Source organism: Procambarus clarkii, chromosome 6, assembly GCF_040958095.1.
Source record: "Procambarus clarkii isolate CNS0578487 chromosome 6, FALCON_Pclarkii_2.0, whole genome shotgun sequence".
Classification (NCBI taxonomy): domain Eukaryota; kingdom Metazoa; phylum Arthropoda; class Malacostraca; order Decapoda; family Cambaridae; genus Procambarus; species Procambarus clarkii.
The window spans coordinates 18,069,185-18,078,934 of record NC_091155.1 but is presented as its reverse complement, the minus strand read 5'-3'; positions in this window follow the sequence as shown (position 1 = coordinate 18,078,934).

Genomic DNA, 9,750 nt, shown 5'->3' with positions numbered 1-9,750 from the left:
AACAGAGTTTTTTTTAAATAATCGAAGGACATACAGAGAATCTTAAACAGATAAGAAACATAGGAATCAATGCTAGTTTACCTTCCGAAAGAGTGATAATATATGCACATCTTTCATCGCCCCTGTCACAGCTGCACCATCGGTCAGTTCTATCGAGTTAATAGCTTATTTAAATCTGGACGAAAGAGATTGTTAACGATAATTAGGTGTCTCCAACTCAAGTTGTTGACACACAAGGTTCCAGACATTCCAAGTTCCGACCACTTGGTCGTCGACAACAAACCTTACAATGTGGTCGTCGACGTCAAGCTTTACAATGTGGTTGTCGACGTCAAGCCTTCCAATGTGGTCGTCGACGTCAAGCTTTCCAATGTGGTCGTCGACGTCAAGCCTTCCAATGTGGTCGTCGACGTCAAGCTTTCCAATGTGGTCGTCGACGTCAAGCTTTCCAATGTGGTCGTCGACGTCAAGCCTTCCAATGTGATTGTCGGTTTAGGGGAAATCGTCGACTGATTCCTCTCCCAGCCAGCAGTAGTGTGATCTCCCAAAGGCCTCTGACGCCACAATCAACTCTCACCATCACCTGATGCCTTTCCTGGGACGACCCCGTAACCTTTCCTGGGACGACCCCTGTAACCTTCCCACTAAACCCTCCCACCGCTGTTCAACGAGTTACTGACAGTATTCCTAAGACCCCTCAAGCCTCTAATATCCCAGAAAAGGTTTCAAACGCCTTTCCAGATTTAATCAATTAGTCGACCAGTTCTCTTTCCAGACGACAGTGATAACCATGATAACAAAAATGACATCATCTATGATAACAGCGATTAAAGCAACGAATATGACAAATTCTATGACTACAATGAATATAGGAATGTTGATTCAAATGCAGTTAAAAGCATGACTTCAAGCAACAACAGGAATAATCGTCTCACTAACAACAATATTTCGCAAACTTCAGAAATCGGTAATGATGATTCTTCCGTCATAATCCTCGTCGTACCTGAGAACACCAAGGGTGAGAAGAGGAAATTTAAACACCTGTCCAGTGGAAGAAAATGAAGATGCCGAGTCAGGTGTTACAGAAACTGAAGGTGATGTTGCCGACACGGGCCAAGGCATCGCATCTCTTTGACAAGGACACGGGATAGAGGTTCTTCTATCATAAATGGCAAAAGTGTTAAAAGGACAGAGCTTCACTACAGGATCGAGATGGAAACAACTAAAACATTGTACTTTTGTGGTTGATAGTGGCGCCGATTTCAGCAAGCAGAGCATTGCTGAAGCAGCTGAAGCAGCAGCTGAAGCAGCAGCTGAAGCAGCAGCAGCAGTCAGTCTCCGTGGTGTATTGGTAAGACACTCACCTGGCGTTCCGCGAACGCTCTGTCATGGGTTCGTATCCTGGCCGGGGAGGATTTACTGGGCACAAATCCTTAACTGTAGCCTCTTTAACTCAACAGTAAAATGTGTACTTGGTTGTAACAACGATTCTTCGCGGCAGGGGATCGTATTCCAAGGACCTGCCCGAAACGCTACGCGTACTAATGGCTGTACAAGAATGTAACAACTCTTGTATATATCTCACAAAAAGAAATGCATGAGGTCTTCAAGCAGCACGAGAACGGTCAGTCGATGCCTCGACGGACATTCGTGTGGAAACTGATGATGATGGAAGTAAGTCAAGAGAAAGTGAGACCTCTGTTATCCTAGTTGCAGGTGACAGAGTTGAGAGAAAGTGAGCCCCGTGTTATCCTAGTTAAAGGTGCATTAGGCTCGAAAGAAAGTGAAGCCCCTATATTATCCTAGTTGAAAATGGGAAAGAACTTAGAGACAGTGAATCCCCTCTACTCCTAGTTGAAGAAGAATATGAGGATATTAACCACGGAAGCTCAAGAGACCGGTCAAGATCAAGTGAGAGAGCTACACCCAACATCCTCGTTGATCCTAACGGTGATGTTGAGATGTAAGAAAAGCGGTGATGGTGGTGTAAGAAAAGGACACAAAAGAACACTACACTACACTGCTACACTGTTCACTAGAACACTACACTGTTCATTTGACACAAAAGAAATTCATCAGACCCCAATTTTTTAGAAATGAAGGGATGGCTGTTATCTTAACTGAGAATAAGGAAGGTACGTACAAGAATGTAGGAAGCTGTGATACAATTCCTCCTGGTTCTGACGGCAGCGAAAGGAAGATTCATTTATTATTCTCGACGAGCGTGAAGACAGGCCTCAAATACCCTTACATCACTCAATAGATACTTTGAGTCCAATTCCTGTATCTCTCTCAGATCAGCAAACATTGCCACCATTTTCATTCAGCAACCTACGTCCTTTCACAATTGTAATTGCATAGCCAGTCACTTCTCGAGTAAAATTAACTTCCAATCGGCATTTCAGTCAATCATAATGATCCTCTCCAAAACACAAGGAACCAAGATGATCTCTCAAGTGATGATTGGCTTACAACAAGAGACTCAAGAAGATCTTCTGAGGATACTAGAGTCATACGTTTGACATCCAGATCTGTGAAGCTTCATTCTCGAGATTATAAAAGAAATCCAAATTCAAGGAGCAAATTTCACCGTACTAGTGGCCAAAGATGACGTAAGGAGAGTGGAAGAGGATCCACAAACGATGAAAACTTTAAAATAAATAAAGATAATGTAAGAAAAGAAACTATGAAATCTGGGAATCGGGAAAGAAAAATTGACAGAAATCGACAGAATCCGAGTAGATTTAGAAATACTCCAGATGGGCAAAGGCAACCTCAGGCGGTCGCAGCCACAGACCTTCGAGACACAAAGAACAAAAAAGTCTTCAGAATTCCTTGGCAATCGCCAAGGCTACGAGCTACGTAAGGAGTAAGGATTTCTTGGCTACGAGCTAGCCAAGAAATCCTTACTGGAACTAAAGAGATTCCAAGAGGTGGCCTAAATCCCATAAGTGGACGTTATATAATCTCCTCTTTTGGGTGTTGTTCAGAGACAATGGGTTGCCATGGCAAGCTTTCATTTTGTTAAATTGTGATTTCGGAAGGAATGCGAGGATCATTCCCGATAAAATTCGGGAACTTTGTCGTTCTATCGAGGCTAAAGGCAGAGCTTGGACACGCTATGGACTGCAAAGAAACAAATTTCAGAAGATTTTTTTCCAGATTGCAGAATAAACCGCAGTGCCAGTTTACCGTTAGAGACCAAAAGAACATAACCTAGAAACTGATCTAATCATTTCTTGCCTGAAATGTGGCAAAATTATTAACTTTTTTCAAATTAGTCACTTTCGGTGGCAGTGACTATGCTGGTTCTCACATTAAGATCTTAACATGATCATGAATTACAGAAAAAAATCATCTTTCATGCAAGGAAATTTATTAGTGAAAAGTAATGGAAACAGTTATTACAGTGTTAGTTAAATGTGTTAATTTCTTTAAGGACGATAGTGAATTCTCTCCATTTCCTGAACTCATTCGTGAAGAGTAACTAGACTATTGTTATTCAGATAAGTACTTCAGATGTCGGACTGTAGTTAGATAGACGTCAAGTGGATAGTTAACACAAACGATTCAAGATACACGAGTTATCTCCTGTGAGAATTTTGTTAACTTAACGAAAGTGTTTATTTTCTTGCATGAATTATGGGTAATCTTCCTCCATTAAACTGAATTAGTTATCCAGTAGGAGACGCCTCAACGATTACTGGAGGACAGATGAGGAGAGTCGGTGATACCTTTAGCATTATTGTGAAAATCCACCAGGGCTGTGAGGTGGGCTCGAACCTGCGGTCAAGGCATTGCCAACCACATACACAACCACTGTACCACCAACAACCAAGAGAATTCATGCTCCTCAACGACCCTAGTCGATTTCCACATTGATATATATAGCACTTTAGTGTGATTTCTTGTGTGTATATATATGTATATTTTGCATTATTGTTGTCTCTTTTGAAGCATTGTAATGTTTTCCTTGTTAATGTTGTTAATGTTTCTTTGTCTTTGTTGTTAACATGTTGTTAAAAAATATGAATACTTATGTTGTTTATATTTGCTGCTTTTGGCAGTATTCTGATCATTTGTTTATGAAGGAACAAGTGAGTATTTGTTTGTGAATGAGTACATGAGTATTTGTTTATGAATGAGTACATGAGTATTTGTTTAAGAATGAATACATGAGTATTTGTTTATGAATGAATACATGAGTATTTGTTTATGAATGAATACATGAGTATTTGTTTATGAATGAATACATGAGTATTTGTTTATGAATGAATACATGAGTATTTGTTTATGAATGAATACATGAGTATTTGTTTATGAATGAGTACATGAGTATTTGTTTATGAATGAGTACATGAGTATTTGTTTATGAATGAATTCATGTTTGTTTATGAATGAATACATGAGTATTTGCTTTTGAAGAAATACACGAGTATTTGTTTATCAATGAATACATGAGTATTTGATTATGAATAAATACGTGAGTATATGTTTATAAATAAAGCCATGAGTATTTGCTTATGAATGAAGCCATGAGTATTTGCTTATGAATGAAGCCATGAGTATTTGTTTACGAATGAAGCCATGATCATCTGTCCACCAAAAGTTAATGCAATACTTTGCGATAATTATATGAAAACTGTTGCAGAAAATGACCATGATTTCACCCTAGAAAAAGAAGCATTGTGAATACTAGCCTCACCTGGCATTATGTAAAACCCAAATTCAGTCTCCTTTTTTAATACATGAGGCACATCTGCATTTGTGCAGCTACCCTTGACTATATGAAGTGGAGTTGACTATATATAGTGTGTCAAAAAAGCTAACTACGTGATGCTAAAAAATCCCCATCACACAAGATGGTTAGTCATACAGAGGCATGTGATAGGCAGTCTGCACTGGCAGACTCCGGATGCATTTTGAGGATATCATCAACACAAGAGTGAATAAGGTAGCAGTGGTAATACAAGTCCCCATCTCGCAGGATGGTTAGTCATACAGTCATACAGGGTCATATGTTTAGTAGCCTGCACTGACAAATTTTGGGTACACTGTGAGGATATCTTCAAGAACACGAGAGTGAATAAAGTAATTGCAAAGCTCTAGGTACCTCATGCCAACTGGTCTGAAAGGTCTAATAACTGGGCATTCGGTGATGTAGTGTGGGAGATCATGCCGCAGTTCCTGCTCACAGAGTTTTCACCTGGAGTGCTCAGGATTGGGAGATCCGTCACCTGTGGCCACCTGCCACAGGTAACGGTAACTCAACCTGATCCTGGCAACCTCTGTGTCGCACAGCTCTCGGGGCTGTGGCACGGGGCTCAGCCGGCCGGCCAAGCAGAGAGCACGCTAGATACGTGATCCTGGGTTTGATCCCGGGCGCCGGCGAGAAACGATGGGCAGAGTTTCTTTCACCCTATGCCCCTGTTACCTAGCAGTAAATAGGTACCTGGAAGTTAGTCAGCTGTCACGGGCTGCTTCCTGGTGTGTGTGTGGGGTTTTAAGCAACTGACATATGTGGAGAGCTAGTGTCACAATTGATATGTTTGTCCTGCACACCGCCTCCCATCCAGTGGGCAGCGGTGGATAGGTTACAATCACTTCGTTACTACCTACAGTTAGCAAACTGGGGATATTTGGCTTAAATTTCTGGTAGCAGATTATTTTGAATGAAATATTTACACATCGCTGGAACATTGGTTATAGAATTGTCTCTGAATTCACGTATCTTTTCGCACTCCATCACATAGTGACGGAGGGTGTGCGAATAATTTTGTTGACACAGTTTACATTTGGTCAGGTCTACTCGGCAGATAATGAGAATTCTCAGAGATACTTGTAACCGAGTCTAAGCCGAGCAGTAGTAACGTCTAGAAGTCTGCTGATGTTATTGGATGAACCATAGTTGAGGGTGTCAGTTGTTTTATGTGTTTTATACTGCTCAGCTAGGAATAGAACTCTGTCACGCAGGGGCTTAAGGCGTGAATCAGTGAACCACCTCTGTCCCTTCCTCACTATTTTGGGTCTTGAAGATTTTACAACATTGTCATAAAAAGCGGTTACTTCAGTGACCAGGTCCTCATATAATGCATTGACGGTAGTAAAGCAGTAAGTGTTATACATTCGGAAATGCGGAATTTGAAGTGCATGTGTAAATTTTCAGGGATATTAATTTTTTTTTCAAAGCTTAGAGATTTGACATTATTGATGGTGTATGAACTGAATATGACAAAGTGATCACTAACTAATTCGTGAACAATTCATCCTCCGACAGCATTATCAATGAGACCGTGACCAATGACATAATCAAGCCTGCCACCCATGAGGTGTGTGACGTTAGAGGAGTCAAAGATGAATACGGACATGTTATTGTCTCTTAAATATTTGACAAAGATCATGCCATTCCTGTTTGTTTTGGTGTCACCCAGGCTAGTGTGTCTAGCATTAAAATCACTCATGACAATGGTTTTAGAGCTGCTGGTGATTTTTGGAAGAGAAGCTTCCACCATTTGAGCACACCTTACATATACATTAACTAAGTTAATAAAGCCAGTCGCTGTAGCAATCTGAAACTGCTGGTAATATGAGTCGTCACTTTTGTGGTTTTTAACATGTTTACACACTAGGTTACTTTTAACATACGTCAAGATACCGACATCATGTGAACCAACATTTGAGAAAGCTACATAACCTGAGAGTTTTGGTGGCGTTTTATTTTTTGTGTTTGCAGTGTATGGTTCCTGCAGGCACAGTACATCAATGTTGTTGGCACCAGCGTACATCATTAGATCAAACAGCCTCCTTCGCACGCTTCGCACATTCCACGTGAGAAAATTAAGAGTGATTTGGTCGTGAGCAATAGTGTGCATGAATCTGTTTACAAGGTCCACAAGGTGCAAACTATTGTGTACAAGTGACAATTTTTCTGAGTCATCAATGGCAAGGAGTTCTTTCATCTGTGGCAAGGTCAGTTGGTTGCCTCCATCTTTCCTAGCTTGTGCAAGCATTGCATGTTCATTATGATTCATAGAGGTACAAGAGGTATTGTTTGGAATGGGTTCTTGAACGCATTTGCTAATTGCAGTTAAAACACACGGGTTCTCATGTGTTACACTCGCCATCTTGAGGTTATCTTGAGATGATTTTGGTGCTTTAGTGTCCCCGCGGCCCGGTCCTCGACCAGGCCTCCACCCCCAGGAAACAGCCCGTGACAGCTGACTAACATCCAGGTACCTATTTTACTGCTAGGTAACAGGGGCATAGGGTGAAAGAAACTTTGCCCATTGTTTCTCGCCGGCGCCCGGAATCGAACCCGGGACTACAGGATCACAAGTCCCGCGTGCTGTCTGCTCGGCCGACCGGCTCCCATAGCGGTACTTTCAGCACTGTAGCAAGGGACACAGAAAGTCTACGGGAAATGAACCATCAGTTTACTGAGTGACTATCGCTATATAGGAACATATTTAAATATGTCCAGTTATACGAGTTAATAAGCCTTGGCACTTCTCACTGAAGCTCGATCTGCTTCGAGTTAAGTTAAACAGGCCAAGCTTAAGGTACACGAAACTCATCAAGATGGTTACACATGGGGGTTAAAGTAGATGCTCTCAAGTTAAACTAGTTACGAGCTTAGTTTACTAGAAACTTAGTAACATTGGTACTAGTCTTCACTTAAATTGCATCTAAGTTAACGTGGTTAAGATATAATTAGTGTGTCTTTATCAAAACTTTAAAGGACTCTCAATATCCAATATCAAAGTCTCTTCTGACTCCAAAACGTTAAAGTATCTCTTACTGGTAACTTAAACTCACTAAACCTTAACAAACTTAAGTCACTGGGACTCACTCAAAACGAAGTCCCCAAGGACTGGCAAAGTCAGAATCACTGAAAAAGGTTAGAGTCCCAAATGGCTTGACAAGCAAGTAAGCCCCCACAAGAACAAATATGTAGTCACTTGAAAACCCCGAAATGTTCAAGTCAAAACTTGATACAATGATAATATTAAAATAATCGTGACACGATCCACAATAAATCTATAATCTTACCTTACTCAACATATCATGAAAGTATATAACTATTTCTCCTCAGAAGACAACACTACACGCCCACCCTCTGCTTAAGACCCCAGACTAGTGAGAAGGGACACCTTGACCTCCTTACAAGTTACTTTTCGTTATTACTAACTGATGACCAGATCACACACCAGAAGATGAGACAACGAAGTTTTCGTTTGTCGTTGTTGGAAATGTGTTTCTTCATTACCAAGTTATGGATCAATAAGGCCTCCTTCCCTCTCGGGGTGCATTACCAAGTTATGGATCAATAAGGCCTCCTTCCCTCTCGGGGTGCATTACCAAGTTATGGATCAATAAGGCCTCCTTCCCTCTCGGGGTGCATTACCAAGTTATGGATCAATAAGGCCTCCTTCCCTCTCGGGGTGCGTTACCAAGTTATGGATCAATAAGGCCTCCTTCCCTCTCGGGGTGCATTACCAAGTTATGGATCAATAAGGCCTCCTTCCCTCTCGGGGTGCATTACCAAGTTATGGATCAATAAGGCCTCCTTCCCTCTCGGGGTGCATTACCAAGTTATGGATCAATAAGGCCTCCTTCCCTCTCGGGGTGCATTACCAAGTTATGGATCAATAAGGCCTCCTTCCCTCTCGGGGTGCATTACCAAGTTATGGATCAATAAGGCCTCCTTCCCTCTCGGGGTGCATTACCAAGTTATGGATCAATAAGGCCTCCTTCCCTCTCGGGGTGCATTACCAAGTTATGGATCAATAAGTCCTCCTTCCCTCTCGGGTTGCATTACCAAGTTATGGATCAATAAGGCCTCCTTCCCTCTCGGGGTGCATTACCAAGTTATGGATCAATAAGGCCTCCTTCCCTCTCGGGGTGCATTACCAAGTTATGGATCAATAAGGCCTCCTTCCCTCTCGGGGTGCACTTAATAACAGCTTGAAGGTCATGTACTCTAGTACTCACTTGATGGGAACATACGCAGATGTTCATTTATAAGAAGCTATAAATCATAATGGTTAAATCATTGCAATACCTTGAGGAACCAACCACGTGGTTGGCTACCTTGAATATGACTCATAGACTTAATCACTGGCAGCCCATCCTCCTAAGATTTCTCAACGTCAAGAAACTGGCGTACTAAAGTGCACTTATCCTAACCTGTCAGAGGACCCAAAACAGAAAACGGGACAATATTACAGTATTTGCGAGCTGCTACCATTTTCTATTACGACCATTTTGGGCCTTGGATGGAGTATATGTCAAAATGCGACGTTCTATGAGGAGGACAGGTTGGACCAGCGCACACCTCTCAATCGTTATCATGTAGTTAAATGCTAACGACATCGTCCAAACATATTAAGAAAGTCTTCAAATACTGTGTAGTAAGACCTGCATATGGGCATGTGTTACATACACTGATATAAGGAAAGATACCAAATATGCTAGGTCTTGGTCAAAAATACATAATGACATATTATTATATTTATAAATGACAGTAATTATAGATTTTATTTACAATATTAGGACACAGTGTATATTAAAAATATCTTGTGTACATTGGGTTCATATTACACCACAATAACAGAGTGGGCCCACCACCGCCCCTAACAAGAGAGTGGGCCCACCACCGCCACCAAGAAGAGAGTGGGCCCACCACCGCCCCCAACAAGAGAGTGGGCCCACCACCGCCCCTAACAAGAGAGTGGGCCCACCACCGCCACC